We start from the raw sequence: 20,504 nt of genomic DNA, 5'->3' as shown, positions 1-20,504 counted from the left end.
AGCTTTCCCACCCACCATTTCCATTCACAATCTCAGGACAGATTAAAATATTAAGTAATGTCAAGCTGTAATGTAATGTAAATACAAATTAAAAGTACTGCCTTGCTCTCAAACGTCTGTAAAAGCAACCCATTATGTTAGTGATTAGAAGAGTCCTTTTTCACAAAGTGCCACAAAAAGTGACAAAAATGTGCTGAAAGAATCAAGGTCAAAATCTGGATTTTTTGTTGTCGTCACTTGAATATCAGTTCCCTTTAAAAAGCATCAGACTAGGTTTAGTCCCTGGTGTAACTCTTGTACCTCATCACTTTCAGCTACTCAGCCTGTGCCCAGTTTCAAGTGCAGGTATACTGGGAAGGGGGGTATCTTCTTACAGCAGCTCATCTCACTATCTCAGGTCTCCCCTTTCTCCTTGCTCTTTCTCCAAGACTTCCTCACTTCCACACAGCCTTTTGGAGTTTCTTTCTCTAAATTGTTCATTTAGTCAGAACGAACCCCTACTGAAAGCTGCCTTTTTCTTTTCTTTTTCTTTAATGCGGTTTTGAGAGACGACTGCTCAAGTGAGAAAATTATGTTTTCTCAAGTGTTTTGAGGAAGGGAAATTAGAAATGAAAGTAGCATTTAGAGAGCATCATGGTCTGGGCAAACATGTTTTACAAAAGAGGCGAGGGATTTTTTGATCAAAAAATCCAAAATACCAGAATCAAAATAGTTGTTGACTACAGTACTAGTGTAGAAAGCAATTGTAACCAACAGGACTACAAGAGAGAGACCAAAGTGGGAAAAAAAGGACATTTTCTTGAGCTACTGAATTAAGGCAGTGACAAAGGATAGGAGGAAGAATGAAAAGACACAGAACTACAAGATAGCAAACAAATTCCTTTGGATTGAGTGAAGAAAGTTAACTCCTTGCCAAAATTCAGTAAAGGTGCCCAACCTGGAGGAATGCTGAAAATAAACAGCACAGAAAGAGTGCCACAGAGATGTAAAGAAGTACAGGAGAGAAGCAGCATTAGAGAAAAGTAGGAATAACAGCACTAGTAAGGAAAACAGAACTAGAAGGAGTGACACGAGTTGTTAAGTCCAGCTTTCTGCTATCCCAGGTGTAGGTACTTGCTGCTGGGAATATGGCTCCTATGCTTTCAGAATTCACTTTTGTTCTGTGCTTCTTTCCTTGAAAATTTCTTTTACCTCTCACTTACGTTTTCTGCTTCTCCCTAAAATTCTTTTCACGATATCTAATCTTTCCTGTCAGATTAGGATATTTTCCTACATGTCTCCCCATGTTCTTTGTGTACAAACTCCAATTTCTGTTTTTTTAACTAAAGGAAATTCCAAGTCTCCTGTAGATTTGACGGCCTGAATCCGCATGTAGCTGACTTCATTATCTTACTTGAAATTATTCGTTTGCCTTTTTTTAAATTAAGATACCCAGCTACAGATATACTTCAGCTTTTCCTTCCATTGAATTAAATTTGAATCAAATTGTGATTGCTTGATTCAAGACCAGCTCTTCTATGATGTTTTTATTTTTTACTGAAACAAAGTCTAAACTAGCACGATCTCGTAGTTCAGGAACAGTTGGTGAAAAAAAATCTGTTAGTATAGCAGTAAGTATCTAAATCCAATATTACAGATATGAAAGTGTGATCTCATGCTCAGATAAATATATATTAGACATTACTAATAGCACTGTTGTGGTCATGATCTGGTTTTGTAATATAATTATTAGTGTAACTAGTATGGCTGGAAAAAATGGATAAGCTTCTGGCCTCATGAGCTGTAGAATGGAAAGAAGAAAACTGAAACACTGCTAAGACACTGATGGATGCATATCCTGAATAGTACATGTAGTTCTGGACCCCAGTGTCAAAAAGGATATAGTAGCACTAAAAAAAGAGAATAACAAAGATAAGAAGGCATAGAACGGTTCCCATGGAAAGAACAGCTAAATAAACTAGGATCCTTCGGCAGTGAAAAGATATGCAACAGGCTCTATAAATCCTGAGTGGCATGGAGGAATAAAGCAGTCCCACATTGCTCTGAATAAAAGACGGAAAGAGCCTTACATGAAATTAGCAGATCGCACTGTCAAACAAAGGACATTTTTTTCTCATAGTTCATAGTTAAACTGCAGAACACTTAACCACAAGAATTTTGTGGATGCTTAATGGTTACATGGGTTCAAAAAGCAAATGGACAAACTAATGAAGAAAAAATCAAAGTCTAGCAAGTATAAAAACATGACCATTATGTCCAAAAGTCCCTGAGTTGCAAATCACTGAAAGGTGTGCTGGGCACATATCACCGCCTGTACTTCTCTAGGCACTTGCTGTTGGCTGTGTTGGAACTGGGCTAATGGGATTTCTGCTTCAGCGTGATACAGCCATTCTTACATTGCTATTAGCACCACTCAATTTTAGTACAACTTGGCTTCAGTGTATATTGGAAATAAAAGTAACCCATAATGGCTGAACTTCTAATAGTTTCCTTCTCTCTTACTGCAATAGAGGATTGCACACAACTCAAAGCAGAAGAAACGTGTTTATAGCTGACTCCTAGCCCTACACCAGAACTTCCCTCATCTTTCTGTTTTGTGATTCTGGATCAGATTCTCTCTTTTCCCCGCAAGCCCTCTCTCCAGGGATCTGTGAAGACCTAAGCCTCATGTGGGAGGTTGAACGAAAAGGGTCACAGCTGTAGGAGCCAGCTAACGGGCAAAGAATTTCCTTCCCTTGACACTGCACCATTTACTATGCCTCCTCAATATTAATCTTTTTCTAGATGGTATTTTAACGTACATGTATCATTTTAAATGCTGAAAAAAACCCTACAAAAATATTTTTAAATATGGGGCCTGTGAAAAGCTGCCATTGACTAGTAGGATTTGAGTCTTGTCCATGGTGTTGATCTATTCTGCCTGCAAAGGGAATTAAATTAATGTCAAAGTCTCCTGGCCAATACATATCTACATCCACAAAATGGAAAGCATCTTGACTCTTGCAATAGTGGCACTGAGCTGACTAAAATAATATCCTTTTCACTGCCATTATACTAACACAATATAATTGGGGAATTGCTAGAGTCCCTATATTTAATTTTAGTGCCTCGGCAAATGATCCTAATAGCCTAATGGCTAGATGCTGCTGTCGCTAATGCTGTTCAATTGACCAGGTTTCAAAGTGTATCAATGAGTCTTTTAAGTATCCACTAGAGCTGTAAGGTTTCAGATTACAGCTCTTAAACTATATGTGATCTCTAATGAAAAAAGGAGAAAAAAAAAAAAATTGATAAAGCAAGCTAAGGCAGCAAAGTCAGCAAAAATTGTGCAGGCGATCTAACTTCACTCTATAACCGGGTGAGCACATAAATTATATTTGGTCAGTAAATAATACACCTGGGAAAGTAAGCAACAATGCAAATAATAATCCATTTTTTAATAATTAAATCTTAGCTAGGTCCTCATTTGGTCACAATGATAATTTTTTTATAGAGCTATAGGTATAATCATGGGATTTGTAAAAAAAAATTGCCTTGTAGTTTTTATGAAAATTAATGCATATCCAGTATTGATCCTGATTTGTGCATGTTAAAACAAGTCTCCTTGGGTAAAATATTCTTAAAGTCAATAATATGCTGTAATCTCATGTGACACTAATAAAATAACACAAATGACAATTCATTTTTGTTTACTTGTCTCCTCTTTAATGGATTGATAAATTTTGTTAAAAAAAAAGAAAACTAGATCTTGGTGCATAGTAGGCATATTTCTAAAACAGTTCTGATTGATTTTTGGAGTAATTTTTGAAGAAACAATCAATCTCTAGAATTCTTTCCTGAAACATATTTTAATGGCTGTTGATGTATGTTGTGCTTATCACAAACACCCAAAATGCAGCGTTGAAGGTCTTAATCCAGCAAACACTTTACACTTGCTTCCCCCAAGCATTTGCTTCCTCCAAACATACAACTAGCTCCACTGAGCTCAGTGAGGCACAGCTGATTTCACAGATTTTAAGTTAAGCGTATGTGTTTGCAGATTCTAGCCTAAAAGAAGCTGAGATATTACAGAAAACAATTCTGTCATAATCAGAGGTTATTTGTGTGCAATGCCAGCTGTATTTATTTTAAATTGCTCCAAACTAAGATCGCAGCTTAATTAATCCCCTTCCTCAAGTAGCTGTGCTTTGCAGCCTCTTGGAAAGAGAATAGGAAATGGCGAAAGTGCTGTCGCGGTAGTGCTAAGAACTACATGTATTTACTGAGACAAACAGAACAACCTTGAAACTATTCTTCTGCCAAAAACAATATTGCATCTCCTCAGTTATGGGAGAGGGAGAGAAAAAATAACTTAATTTACTCCACCTGTACAAACTGCTAAGAGGAAGTAGGGTTTCAACGTGTTGAGATTTTTTTAATTTTGTTGGTTAGGTCAAGTATTTTCACAAGAGCAATCTCAGTAGTCTCAGTTGATATTTTGCTGTTCACATAACAGAGCTAAGAGCTCAGTAATTGGTAAAAAAAATAAGGTCCGAATGGGGAAATGGTACCAACCTGTCTTTTCAGAGCAGAGATGGATTTGGAACAGCATGCACCGCATGCACATGGAAAAGTAGTTCTGCAAGCAGCAGAACCAAAATTCTGTATTTGGGCTACAAGGTAGAGCTCCTGTGGCAGCAGTCTGCTTTCTAATAGGGAAAAGCCCACACTGAAACTGAAAAGTTCAGCTTCCCGCACTGGGAACGTACTCTTCCTCGTCTGGATTTAAATGTTTCTTGGGCAGGGAACAAACAGTCTCCATACATAACCATGATGACATAATTCTGACTTTTTTAGAGAAAAAGGACTAAAAAAGCATTTACTGGACCAGATTGTAAAGCACCATTGAGTTCAGCAGAAATGTTCACAGACCCGATCTACGTATAAACTTGCTACCCTTTTGCACTGACTACTGTCCAGACAGCCAGTTTCCTATGACATTGTATTTGGGTCGTCCTTGTCCCACAGTTCCTGAGATTTAGAAGTGACTAAGCAGTACTGTACAGAAAACGAGCAAAACAAAGCAAAGCTATTTCCTCTTCTAAACAGGGTCTCCTCTTTTTTTTTTTTTTCTTTGAACATTTAATTTCTAAGAAAAATCCCTGCCTTCATAGGTTTTCTAAAGCAGGAAGGATATTGTCAATGCTTGGCAATTTTTTAATAAAAAGTAGTAATTCCTACAAATAAACAAAGTCACGACAAATTCATAGTGCTGCCATTTTTTAGTTTACTGCTTCTGAAATAATCTAAGAAACTCTTTTTAATTAACAAAAGCAAAGGAAAATGTTTTATCCGTAAACCATATCAATTTAACAAATTACACACCATCAAAATTCCAGTTTAAACCAGTTGAGTTCTCTGGCTAAACACATTTCTGGTGTTGCTCCTCCGTCATGAGATGATCTATTCCAGAGACAGATTAACCTATACACTTTCTGATATCTGTAGGTATGCGTTGATTGAAATATCTTCCTACCTCTTCCTGATTCAACTTAAGGAAACAGATATTACTTGAATTAACGTTACCTATTAAGTCCTTTGCTTTGTTTTTGCCTTAAACAGCCCCGCTTCTAGTCTTAAGTTCCTAGAAATTCCATCCGGCTCTCCACCGTTCATTAAAACAAACGCTGCCTATTTTATTATTTGCAGTCCTGCCATCTCTCCACTGAAACAAAAGGGTAGATTGTCTGCCACAGGAGACACCTGGAAGGTGCACAAAGTACAAAGGCCAGAATTCAAAGGAGTTCCCAGTGTATTCAACAAGCAATTAATTCTGCTTGTGATGGGAGACTGTCAGCTTCAAACATGAGGCATTCTTTGGAAAGATTAGTCCAAATTACATTTTATTACATTGGCCTGCTTGGATGGCCTAAACTTCATCTCGTTCTTATTCTAATGGAATTCAATCAAGGGTATTAATATATTGTTTATGACATGTTTGGAGTTCTTGTGTTATCAGCATACATTCATGAGAGGAGCTTCAAACAGTATCAGATAACAGTGAGCTGGATGTTGGATGTTGTACAGCACAGGGGATTTTATCATCTTGTTGAACCAGTGGCAGTGATTAAATTAAACTGTCTGAACAAAGCTTTTGCATGTCAGGCTGTTGAATGGCAAAATGAAAGAGTGACACACTTCAAAGATCAAGGAGAGAGCGAGCTGGAAAACCATACTTACGTAACTTCATATTTAATATATCGAACGATTGAACCATTGGCTGCCGGGGCTTTTACTAGCAAATAATCAGAACAAAACATTTTATGCATTCTAGCATTAATTCACTACATGTGAATGCCAAGGTGCATTTGAAGTTCTTATACCATTGTTACTTCTCTCATCTCAGTGAGCACCACACTGAATCTTACTAGTTTTTCCCTGCCATACTTTTGAAAAGCTTCCAGAAATTCTGATTTATGCCAATTTCCCTTACAGCTTAGTTTTCATATTTGTGAGGTCCAAAGGCATAATTCTTACATCTTCTCTAAAATGAGCAATACCATCATTCATAATTTCATAGACACTAGTAGGCCTATTTGCGGGAATAAAAAGTGCTCATAAAAGTAAGGGCTAAAATATCCAGACCCCAAACTCTTGAAATGCAAGAAGGCTAACAATTGGCATTACCTTTTCATATCAAATTAAAAAAAAAAAAAAAAAAGTGCTACTATGGAAAGACTGGTTGAAAGAAAAGAAAATAAAAAACAAACGAATGACCTATGTGCCATCCTTTCAGAGTGTCTGCCTTCTGAAAATAACTACTTCAGGCAAATTTCATTTGGATACGTGAGAGCTTTTGGTGTGTACAGCATGATTTACAGTATAGCATACAACTTGCTGATATTTTTGGTATGAATTCAGATTTCTTCCTTCTACCGCATGTTATGTAAACAAATATTGCTACCATTTCATCTATTACACTGCAATCTCCATAAAAAATGGCTTTCTTCTAAAATCCCAAATAAGAGAGTCCTAGATTTAAAATAAATAGGCTGAACCAAAAAGCAATTTCTGTTACAAGGTTTAGCTGAATCTTCACTGAGGATGGATTATTGGCCAGGTATTCATTTTTTTTAATATTCATTACTAGCATAAGTCAAATTTTAAGAAACACCGGAATGATTTTCCTTCATTCTATGCAGAACCCAGAATAGGTCTTGACCTTGTTCAGGGTGTTAACATAATATGAATTATAATTTCTTATCAATAATAATTTCATCCCATTACTTTACTTTGCACATTTAACATGATTTAGTATGCTTTCTGCATAAATAAATAAACAAATAAATTTCCTTTATTTATACAGCAAGATTAATTTGTTTTCATGTGCAAAAATGAAAGCATCCTTATTTTTATCAGAGCTGTGACTTAAAAACCATCTTCCTCAAAACTTGTAGTGTTTTTACTTGATAGTAATATTCTTATTTCTTGTAGAGCCATAGTGCAATGACATCCATTAACATTCAAAACTAGAGAATGCTTTCAAATTCAAATTCCCTTGAGATGGTACAGTAGCAGAAATGGAGCCTGAGGGAAAGAATTTTGAGAATAAACAGAGGACCAACCCATTAGAATATTCCACTGTGTATATCAGTTTTTATAATTGGTGGTACATATGTGTGCATACATGTTTGTATTTCATTGCAGCTCTATGAATAAATCAGGATTTAATATTTATGGCAAACAGGCTAAATATTGGATGTTTCAGTGCACCACAGTCTTTATGCAATAGTACAAAGACATTTAATTATCTATCTGGTGCGTATTTAAGCATATGTATGTGTGTGTGCTTGTTTACGAAAAAATACACAATAACTTTCCAGAGATACCTGTTTATGTTAGACATTTCAAGAATTTCAACCTATGATTTATTGTATGTATAATTCTTACTTTTTTGATCTTCCTCTGTTTTCGTTATTAAATAGCCCTGTATATGAGAAAACTTAATAGCCAAATAACATGAAATGTTGTACTTGCTTAGAAAATGTAATTTTTTCATATTATTTGCAAAAAGTAAATATTAAATGTTGACTACTTATGGAGCATGGCCAATCTAACCAAAATAATGTAACCATTTTACTAAATAACAAGTCTATTTTACTATTTTTCCAAGCTACATTTCAATTTAATTTTTCAAATAATTATACTTAAAATAAGTATAAAAATACTGGCTTTAGTATTATGCAAGTTTCTAAAGTCTGCTGAGATGAACAACATTACAGTGGAAGGAGTTCAAGAAGCTCTTCTCTTTAATTTTAATTCTGCTACTAGAGAAGGCCAAAAAACAGGTCTCATTATTCATGCGCATATTCATGTAAGACAAGGAGAATGTGACCCAGGTTGTATACCAAGTTACTACATCCTTCTGTGTTGCATTTTTTTTTTTAATCTATAGAGTAGAATAAAAAAATGCATAGTATTATGTACACAGGTAACATGTATTTTTCATTGTGTATACGCATATGTATATATGCATTCTGCCTTGGGGTTTTATTCTTTTGCCTGCCTAATACAGGCGTAATTCACTAGCAAGTAGGGTGAAAGCATTGAACAGCCATCATAGATGATAACAACGGTTAAGAATTTCCTCTGGTGTCTTTTAATTACTATGTGATTTACTGACACTTTCCAAATCAGATAACTTTGAGATATTTGTAGTATAAGGTCTTCAGCCTGTGAACATTTATACATATGACCAGTTCCACTCCACTCAGCAAAAATACTACATGAATAATGGTAGTTGTGTCTCTGTGAATGGAATTCATCTGACCAATAATAAAAGGCTGTGTCTAATTTAATCTAGATAATTAGCAGATTAATATAATTTGATTTATCCATGACAGTAGTGTAAAACAAGTCAGATTGTGCCCCCAAAATGCGTCTCTCTACCAACAAACAAACATGACCAAGGCAACTAGCTCAGTAGTAGACCTCATTACGGAAAATGTGTGAAGCTACACAAGGTGAATCTCCAGGCTAAATATCTGCAAAGTCAGGTTCTAGCATGAGGGAAACGAGTCTCCATCCTGAACTATTCAAGTGCATGGGAATTCTTCTGTAACTCATAAGGGAAAAATAACTATATTCAAGAGAGGCTTGTAATCCAAAGCAGGAACAAGATGAACGCTTTCATGAGCTATATAGGTATGAAAAAGTCCACTAACACTCTTTGAGCCATTCGTTCCTTATCATCAACCTTTCTTAAATAGGTTCACTTCGAATAATAGTAGTTTATTAATTATAGTCTCAACAGCGAAATTCATATTTGTTTTCCTGTAGATATAAAATAGAAACAGTGTTGTGCTCCAGTGGTACTGCTCACCATGGAAATATTTCTGTTTCAGGGAAAATGACAATTGGGCTTCATGCCCTATATTGCGAAGGACTTCCAAACCCTGGATAGAGTCTGGGGAAAGCTGCTTGTGAATTCCTTTCCTTAACGTGCTATTCCATACGAAGCCATGCAGACACGGGCTTAAATAGTCCCGTATTTTCTATGTGCTAAATCATGAAAGTACTTCAAACTACTATCAAAACAGCAGAGTCCTGTTTGTCTAGTAAAAGCCTCATTTAGAAGAGCACTCTACAGCATGGCTTTCTGCAGCTAAAGGACACATTACTGCAACTAGAATGCCTGAGGAGTCTGTTCCCCTTCCTAATATCTAGGAATGTATTAATTATTCTTAAACATGGCTATTAAAAGTGTTAGCACATCAATATAAAGCAAAGAAAAAGGCAATTTAAAGTGTGCAAAAGGAGCAAGGCAATATTTTACTGTCTAAACTATATGCTTGTGTCAATACTTGTGGTCGGAATCCATCATCATGCATCAATGCATGCCAGGTCGTATAGGAAGGAAGCACTACTCTAACTGGCAGCCATAGCATGGATCAAAAGACCAGAGTGATATGCTAATTTGGTTTAAGATGAATAAGCATGTCAGCCGCAGCATTTTATGTAAAACAGAACTTGTGAAGTTTTACAATCAGGTAGACACCAGAAAGGAATTACAATAATCCACCTTGGAGGTGACAGAAGTACTATATGGATTAGCATTTCAGCTGTGGCCTGAGAAAATATTATCCTCAACCTAGCAACAGCAAGCACATAAATGAGTAGAAAGTGTAGTGAGGATGGCATGTAAACGACCACTAAAGAACACAAGGAGTAAGATGACTGTGATTATCTCTGGCAAGGGATACAGGGAAAAATGCGGCTACAGACAAAGAACACGAGGAATCCATTGAAGTACTTATACGTGGCTTTTATCTCCATAGTATCTGAAACACCTTTGTACCTTTATCTGAAGGCCCTTATTCATCAATGCATTTAAACTGGCGATTTGAGATACATCCGGGAGAGCTAGAAAACTCTAGCCAGTGCCTAGTAAGAGAGAGGGTGACTCCTACTACTCTCAGCACAGGGCTGCGAGAGATGTTAGCTCCCGAAATACTCCTGAATGCCTAGGTAGTTGCTGTGGCCCCAAAAGGAGTTATTCCCCTTACCTTTGCTCCTGACACGAATAGTGAGGGGTTTTTCTTTTTCATACAGAGTTCAACACTGTGTTCTTACCTCTTTGCATAAAGATTGCAGTCTACAAAAGGAGATGTAGCAAAATCACTGGTGTATAACATGGCTGCCTACTTAAAAATGGGAAGTCACACTGAGAGCATAGTAAGCCAGTGAACTTGGATTTGAAGTGGCTATGAATAAGCTTACAGAAGCAATTAAAATATTTGTTTAACATTCCATCTTAAACATTTGCACTCTAGGAAACACTTGTACAAGTCTGGCAGCATTGGTTAGGGCTCCATCTTCTAGTGAGAGAAATGGTACTCTATGCTGCTTACAGGGCAATTATTCTGGACATGACTTTAAAACCCGAAGCTTATGTTAAATGTATATACTAATGTTCCTGTGCTTTGTTTTGTATGAACAAGGATTTGCCGAGTGCCGATGTACCAAATAATTATGGCGGACATGGTGTGAGTCTAATTTAAACCATTATAGGAATATAACCTATAAAATACAAAGATTATGCATTTTGATAAATACGGATATAATTCCTTTTTGCTTCACTGCGATAGGTTACACCTGGACAGGTGTTTTATGGGGACATTCCCCATGAAACTGATTATCCTTATTCTATTGAATGCCAACAGGCATTTTAATTGAGAAAATATTATCGCATATTCAGTGTCAAGTAGTTTAATGGTGTTTAACCAGGTGCTAAATAAATGTCAAATACTAAGCTCCACACTTCTAATATGTATGTTGCAAAATAAAGATTAAGCAGGTATATTTCACATGTACATAAGCAGACATAATTCTTGTACTGAGTAGCAAACAGATAAATAAATAAGGCTTAAGTGTGCAGGATCTAAACAAGTGGAGTTAGATTCACAGCTTTACTAACACATGAAAATAATTTTATAGGAAATATGCAATGCAAACCCGACCAAAGTAGCATGTATAGTTGCAATGGCATTCCATATATTCCTGCAAATTTTATGCTTTATATTAATTTACAACAATGAGTTTGATAATAAATCAGCTGTGCGAGCTTCATTACACAGCCACATACTTTTACTGTCACTGTCTTTGTCAGTCCTCTGCCTTGCTACTCTTCTCTGTGTGCCAGATTTGAAATTGGCTTGTGAACTTTTTCAGAACTTCATCAGAAGTTGCATTACATTAAAATAACTTTATCACTCCCCCTTTTTCTTCTCGATTTAGATAATGGAACATTATAAATATCCCTACCTTTCTGTCTGACTCAGAGCAGCAAATAACAGAATGTTTTCCCTCACATTTTTGTAGTTCATGGTGCTTTAAGTGTTGCTAGGCTGTGTTGGAGTTGCTTAAACTTCTCACCCTCCAAAGAATGACTCTTACTTTCCAAAAACATTTTGGACAATTGAAGAACGTCATAGCCCTGGCCACCACTCAGGCCGCCTGGTTCTTGTGAGGTTTGTAGTCTGAGCGTATGTTTAGCTTGTTCATAGGCAAAAACTTTGGACTACTACAATGCCTGTGAGAAAATATTTAGCTTGCGATAGATTTGGGCTATGCTACTGTAAGGGAAAAATAAACAAATAACAACTAAGTATATCTTTCAAGGCCTATTTTTATATAGTCTCCTCTAGACAAAAGAATCAACAAGGCACTTGCAACAGTGCCATCTGGTGACTCCCAGACAGCCCTAATAACAGGATTCATTCCCAACAGTTACAAGTTTGTAGCACAAAAGATACCCAAAATAATTAGGAATGTCTTCATTCTCATTTCAACCGGTAAGAAACGAATTAATTTCCATCTTGGATATCGATTGTTGGTCTGGGGTCAGGGAATTGCTCTGAGTACCTTCTGTATTTATAAACAGCAGTCAAAAGAGTAAGACGGAGAAAATTACAGAAAATAAAAATATTAAAATATTACATCATATGTTATATACATGCATACTTGGAACTACAAAGGAGTTATTTGTGTAAAGTTAAGGAAAATAGTGGGATGAAGGAAAACTTAAGCAAAAGATCTTTAGTCTAGTGCTAAATACTTTAAAATCTGGAGAAATAAGATAAATCTTGAATTAGCACTAATATTGTACCATTCTTTCAAAAGGGGAACTGTGATGACCCAGGTAACTTAAGGCCAGTAAGCATCACAAAAAACCCAGGCAAAATTAATGGAAAAGCTAATAAGCTGATGTGGGATTCAATTAATACAAAATTAAAGGAATGAATGTAATTAATGATTGTCAACATGGTTTTGTAGAAAATAGGTCTTGTTAAATAAAACCTACTTCATTCATTGATGGGATTATTAATTTGGTTTAAAAAGGTAACTGCATACTTTTGGACTTTTGTAGGGAGTTTTGACTTCAGAAAGCCTGACAGCCTTTTTTTTTTAAAAATGGCCTAAACAATCTCAGTAAAAACTTTTTTCACAGGATTCAGAAATGGCTAAATCTTCCAAAATTCAGTTTCCAAAAGCAAAGACATTGTTGAGACTTGATTTAAGTAAGGACAGGACATATACATAAGCACATGCTATGGCCATATTATATAATGCAACAGCACGCGCAAGCAGGAGCACCCATCCTGATTTTAGCAGGGTGCTGCAAGGTTCGGTAGCTGACCTGATACTTTGTCATTGATAACCTGGAACTAAATGAAAAAATTATTGCTGATACAGTTTGTAGATTACATAAAAGCTGGCAGAGTGGTAAATGTAAAGACAAGACAGACAGAAAGAGGGATTTTGAACTGTTCAGTAAGGTGGGCCAATTCAAATGAAATCCGTTTTAACGCCAGCACATGGAAAGCTAAAGGACTGGGAACAAGTTGGCCCATACTTGAAAAGTGGAGGACTATGTTCTGCAACACAGTAACTCCAGAAGAGATTTGCGGGATCGCTGAGAACGCATAATTCAAAGGGAACCATGAGTGTGATACCGGAGCAAAACGGTGAATAGGGCAGAACGATGTTATGTCCACACAGAGCACAGGTGAGATTGCTGTCAGACAGAAGGGAAGGCAAAAAAACAGACAGGCTGCAGAGAAGACCAGAATGAGCACTGGAGAGAAGAAGAAAGATGCTTTACAGAAAGGAAAATCCTTTCAGCTTATCAAAAAGGAGATAGAGTGGTGACTTGATTATAAATAGCTCCCTCAGGAGAAAATCCCACAGACTAAAGGGTTCTTTAGTCAAGGAGGAAAAAGCATAACAAGCAGCTGTGTACTAAGCTCAACCCAGATAAATTAAAACAAGAAATAAGGCATGCAAAGTTGAATAGTGGAGATGATTAACTATGGAACAAACCAACAAAGGAAGCAGTGGATACACTATCTCTATTAATGTCTTCAACTCAAGAATAAATGTCTTTTTGGATATGCTTTATCTGAACACAAGTTATTGAACTCAATAGAGAGGCTGTTGGGTGAAATTCAAAGGCTTGTGAAATACAGGAAGTCAGAGTAGATGATCTAATGGGAATATTTGCAAAGACTAAGCTTAGCCTCAGGATACTAGTCTCCTTGGGTTACCTCTTCAGTCAATAGTTTCCTTTAGAGAGCAATTCAGAGACGAAGAATAACTTCAGCGCTCAGATTTGCCCCACTCCACCGAGAGCTTGCCTCTCTCCATTGACTGCAGAGAAAAACAGAGGTTGAAGGATAGTTGAAATCATCTGGTTTTTTCACTAAAATAACACCACCCTAAAGTATAAAATTACAATATTATTAAATATTTGGGGAAGGGCTTAGTGGGTGAACTGCAGGGAGGACTGGGACGGGATGGGGACAGCTCTCTTCTCGCTAATTAACCCTTGATAACCTAATCTGATTATGCTGGGAGCTAGTTTGTCCCTGAGAGATTATCACCTACAGTGAGAGGCTGAAGATTAACATGGCACTTCTTTCCCACCCCCTTAAATATCCTACTTTAGGAAATCTCCATCCTTCCTCCATTCCCCTCTCATTTTGGAGACCACAGACAAGCAACCGATCCAGAAACATTTGGTGGACAGAAATGAGCTCCTGGCCAGAGGGCAGGTGGGAGAATTCATCCTGCCTCTACTTTCTTTTTTCACTACTGGCAATGGTAGGAGTTGTCTTAATTCTTACCTGTTCTACCACATCTAATAAATGTGGTTATTTATTTGGTATTTAAACTGTGCTGCTACTATGGTATCGGTACATCCATTGGTATATCCTCACCAGGGAGGCATGTCTTCCTACACTACAGTTAGTCTATGTGTCACCCTTATCTCGATTGTACCTTCTTGTCTTAAATGTTGTAGATTGCTGACTGACTAACTGCCAGAAAGTACATAAACACCAAAAGGGAAAAGCTGAAGTGGTTATGAACTACAGAGGGCTGCAGAACTTCCTTCGGTGCAGTTCCTAAGACAGTTTGTGTAAATTTTATTATTCTGTATAAAAGGAAGAAGATGCCACTACAGATTTGCTATGCTGAAAACTCTCTCTGTTGTAGCTATTTTACCACTGGTATATCCCATTTGAGTAAAAGTTAAATGCATAAAATACAAAATGTTAAGTGCTTAAACCTCAGTTCTCTCTTTTGTGAGCCAAAGTCATGCAATCAATAGTACGCTTTTTTATTCTTCCTTCTAGTTTTAAAATGTTTTCAAAAATAAATCAAAAGGTTAAATTGCACCAATCCTTCATTAAACTGGAAATTGATCCTAAAATACTATTTATTAGAATCCATGCAAAGCTAAGAGAGGGGTATTTTACAAAGCTGCAGCAGTGGTTGCAAATGTTTGTCTGCCATCTAGTGGAACATGCAACAGTTTTCAGTAATACTTATATTTATCCTCCTGTTTTGTGTTTTACAAATATTGGAAAATAAAATATTAAGAAAAGTAATTACAGAAGTAAGCATGAAAAGCATGAAGGATAATGGTACCCTCTTCATAAAATTCTTAAACAACAAATTTCAATTGCTGCAAAGACAAAACAGTCACCTTTGTGGATACAAAGGTCTGTAACACAAATCAGGTTGTGTCAGCTGATTATCACAGAAGCTGGGATAGAAAAAGGCAATTATGCTGAAAACAGGGCAAAGCTCTGTTTTTTCTTCTGCCTGAGACTTTTTCCTAGAGATTTTTTTGCCAAACCTAAACCTATAAACAGACACCAAATGTGACTCGGATACCTAGTATTTGACACAGCACAGGAGAGTAATAATAAAAAGCAAATAAAAGTTATATTTTAGAAGAATGAAGGATATCCTTGATATTTATGTGCTATCTCTACACACAAGATTGGCATACATATGCCAATGCATTGGATACCTACACTGCACACTGTAACACTCTAAAGGTATTTTAGGGATACATAAATGCAGAAGTTTGTGCACCAGGACATGAGCAGATTTGGCCATGCAGAATATTGTGTGACTCCAGTCTCTCTGATAGTTGTGCATATAGTAGGACCAATTAAAATAATTCTATCAATCAATCAAAACTGTTTCCACGAGAAAAATGAGTTGCCAAGAAAACTCTTTATTGAATAGTGCCTGATTATCTTGGGGAAATATTGTAGAAATGAGTGCTGAAAAATTGGAAAACATTGAAGCCTGACCCCCTCTAATGAGAGAATTAAAATTGTGGGGAGGGGAGAGAGGAAAATGGTGAATTGTGGCAGATGTAGTTGGCAGAAAACCCAGCTCACAGAAGAGAAATAGGAGCACAAGACATAGAGCGACAAATTATAACACTATACTGAATTAAAATCTTTTGAGCTTTAGTAAAATTATTTCCATTTTTTAATTATTGTTATTTTTTAATGTTTTGATGAAGGAAAACAACCTATTTTAACCAGAGTGTCCTCCCACGGGAAAGCTAAAGGATCTGCCCCCCCAAAATCCTGTCTTTATGTCACAGTTAAGATGAACAATGCCCATATCCACTGTTGGTTCATGTCCTGTATTGCTATTTTACTAACTTCAGTAAAACTTCACAGGGTGCAAGTCAATGCTGAATTTGGCCCAACGCATCTAAAAATGGAGAGGCTGCTGCAAAGTCATCTAACCAGAGCAGATGACCACTGATTGACAATGACTGGCAGCTTTATTACTGATGTTGTTCTTAACAGTGAAATGCATAGCCTGAGATACCACGCTAAAAATATAGGCCAGATTATCAGTCTGTGTATGTGCCATAGATATTTTTCTGCCTTCAATGTGAGTGCAATCATCACAGCACGTAGGAATAAATAGCTGTGCATGTACCTTGCTGAGTTGTTCCTATGCCTGAGATTGGTTTCACCTGAACAGTGAAGTTAAACAAAACATTCATTTTTGAATTAGAAAAGCGTTTGATTTGAAAAGCGCCTGAGTTTTACTTCAGCCTGTGTCCCTCTATATACAATATCCTATACAATTCAGACTGTATCCAGAATTCTCCCTAAGAGAATAGTGAGGCTTCTTTTTATATGTCCTAGGAAATGTTTGTCCAGATATTTTTGTTTGTATCTTTACTTCAAAATGTGTAAGACCAGTGTATGAATCTCCTTTAAATCCCTCATTAAATCTTATGTGTGCCAGAGTACTGTATTTGCAAATGATTAATATTTTTCCTTAACATTGTTCTTGCAGCATTTATGTTTCACAAAGTCTTGACCTTTACATGTAAGGTGCATATTAATGTAACATCCCAGGTTCTTCACAGCTGTAAATCACAAACAGTAAATAACCACCAGCTGCTCACAATACACTTTGAGTTCAACACAAGTTCGCTGGTCACAGGAATGAGACTATTTCTCTGTCCTTGATTAGCTGTCCCCTCCCAAAATTATAATTCATCCTGTTCACAATCTTCTGCCCCTATAAACTGGCTTGGGAACAAAACCAGAGGGTATACTAACCAGTTATCCGAGAAGGCAGGAAGAAATGTCACAAGGAGCTTTACTGGGAGCCTAGGGAAGCGGGATGGAGCAATAGCTGACGAGTCGCCTCCTTCAAGTAGCCTCCTCACAAGCCGCGCCAACGGGCAGTGATGGCAGAGGGGGTCGGTGGCCTCGTCTCACCACTGCCAGCTTCAAGGCCAAAAAACCACTGGAAACAGTCCAAAATGTTTTAGCATGGCCACCCCAGGCCTGCATCTGACCCTGGTTCCCCCCACTGGACCTGGCCGCAGCTCCCTGGCTGCGGTGGTGGGACGGGCCTGGGCTGCCAGGCCCTGCCCTGATGGACGTCGGGGGGCCCCCGCCACCCTCAGGGGGCCCCCAGCCTGTGCAGCACCCTGGCACGGCTTCAGCATTGCTGAGAGTGGTTAATAAACGATCCCACCTGATTCAAAAAAGTCTGTTGTTAAAGGGACTGAACCTGTGGATGGGGAGTAGGGCAGTATGACCACCTATTAACCCTAGTCTCTCTTTCCTGTATCTCCTGTCCGTTAAATAGGAAGACCTGTCACTATCTTCAAACATACTAATTTTGGATCTGGTGTACAGATAAAATAATAAAATAAAATCAAGCTGGGATGTCCCTCAGCCTCTTCACCCTCCCACGGCCTCCTTCCTCTTCTTCCCCACCTGGGGGTCTTCCTGGCTGCTCCCTTGGGGAACCACAGCATGGCCAAGTGCCACCTCCTCCACTGCCGCATTTTCCATCTCCTTCACTGCAAGTTACATTCGAGCGCTAAACTCCCACTCGCCCATGTAATGACACCATTGAGCTCTTTCAGAGATCCATTTTCATGAGCTGGTCTCTCCTTACATGTAAGAATCGGAGGTGAGAAAACAGGAATATTTATAAAGTGATAATAAAAGTGCTCAGACTCAATATATTCGAGATTGCCAGTTCAGATAATTAATAGTTGTGTTGTTTGGGGTTTTTTTATCAGGTAGCATTTAAACGTCTCGGAAGCCAGGCTTCCATTTATCTTACTGACAGAAACATCACTGATATTCATCCTAAATATTCCTAATTTTCTTCACGTTACTTTTACTTAGAGCTGTTTTACACTGCCCTTCATGGACTCTGCAGTCAGAAGGAACTGCTACAGCCAGCGTGCCTGACACCCTGCAGAGAGGTATTGTAGACTTCTCCCCAGAAACTAGATTAAACTATGTCTTTTAGAAGTATTCTTAATTTCATTTTAACAACATCAAGCAGTAGCCAGTTTGCCATTTCCCTAGTATGCCAGGTCGAAGTTTACTTACCTTCACTCCTGGGAAGTTGAGTCTTATTTTTAAGGTATAATTTCATAGAATCATAGAATCATAGAATAGTTTGGGTTGGAAGGGACCTCTAAAGGTTATCTAGTCCAACCCCCCTGCCATGGGCAGGGACATCTTCAACTAGATCAGGTTGCTCAGAGCCCCGTCCAGCCTGACCTTGAAGGTTTCCACGAATGGGGCATTCACCACCTCTCTGGGCAACCTGTGCCAGTGGTTCACCACCCTCAGCATAAAAAATTTCTTCCTTATATCTAGTCTAAATCTACCCCCCTTTAGTTTAAAGCCATTCCCCCTTGTCCTGTCACAACAGGCCCTGCTAAAAAGTCTGCTGCCATCTTTTTTATAAGCCCCCTTTAAGTACTGACAGGCTGCAAGAAGGTCTCCCCAAAGCCTTCTCTTCTCTAGGCTGAACAACCCCAACTCTCTCAGCCTTTCTTCATAGGAGAGGTGTTCCAGCCCCCTGACCACTTTCGTGGCCCTCTTCTGGACTCACTCCAACAGGTCCATGTCTTTCCTCTGCTGAGGGCTCCAGAGCTGGACACAGTACTCCAGGTGGGGTCTCACCAGAGCAGAGTAGAGGGGCAGAATCACCTCCCTCCACCTGCTGGCCACGCTTCTTTTGATGCAGCCCAGGATATGGTTGGCCTTTTGGGCTGTGAGCGCACATTGCTGCGTGCTCATGTCCAGCTTTTCATCCACCAGTACCCCCAAGTCCTTCTCGGCAGGGCTGCTCTCAATCCCTTCATCCCCCAGCCTGTATTGATACTGGGGGTTGCCATGACCCGGGTGCAGGACCTTGCACTTGGCCTTGTTGATCCTCATGAGGTTCACACAGGCCCATTTCTCCAGCTTGTCCAGGTCCCTCTGGATGGCATCCCATCCCTCTGGCATGTCGACCACACCACTCAGCTTGGTGTCATCTGCAAACTTGCTGAGGGTGCACTCGATCCCACTGTCTATGTCATTGATGAAGATATGAAACAGTACTGGTCCCAGTGTGGACCCCTGCGGGACACCACTCGTCACCAATCTCCATCTGGACATTGAGCCGTTGACCACTACCCTCTGGATGCGACCATCTAACCAATTCCTCACCCACCGGACAGTCCACCCATCAAATCCATACCTCTTCAGTTTAGAGAGAAGGATGTTGTGGGGGACACAATTTGTCTAACATCAGCTACTGGATCTTGAATGTTTTCTCTGTCAGGTTAAAAAGATGTAGCCACAAGATTTTCCTTCTATGTTCAAGGGCATACCCATGGTTATTACGTCTCTTCTCAACTTCTCTTTGAGAACCTGCACACTCCTGAGCTCTTTCAGACCTCATCAGGCTTGTTCTCTGGTCCCAAAACAGTTTCATGGCTTTCATTTAAATTATCCTTGTGTCGCTACAACTTTCTCAAAGTATAAACAGTGGGCCTGGAAGCAGTAATCAGACAACACTATGGTTTCACTTCACTATTTCTACTTGATGAACCTATTTTCTGTATCTAACAGGAACTCTTCCTACAACTTCACAAAACCCTCACAGTGAAGTAGCTGTTTACGGTGCTTCAAAAATCCTTCTCAATTTACCATTTTTCAAGAACTGAGATTTTGTTTTTTACATTTTTAAAGGGTTTTTTTTTCAAATCTTACTCGCAAGGTAACAAGACAGCAAAACAGGTAACACCACCGTACATTTGTGTTTTTACTGAACAATGCCAATGGTGTGTTTTAAGTGGAAGTTGTCCTGCATAAATTGAAGTATACTAC

Source organism: Aptenodytes patagonicus, chromosome 1 (genome assembly GCF_965638725.1).
Source record: "Aptenodytes patagonicus chromosome 1, bAptPat1.pri.cur, whole genome shotgun sequence".
Classification (NCBI taxonomy): Eukaryota; Metazoa; Chordata; class Aves; order Sphenisciformes; family Spheniscidae; genus Aptenodytes; species Aptenodytes patagonicus.
The sequence above is the reverse complement of the archived record's forward strand: the minus strand, read 5'-3'. Positions refer to the sequence as shown.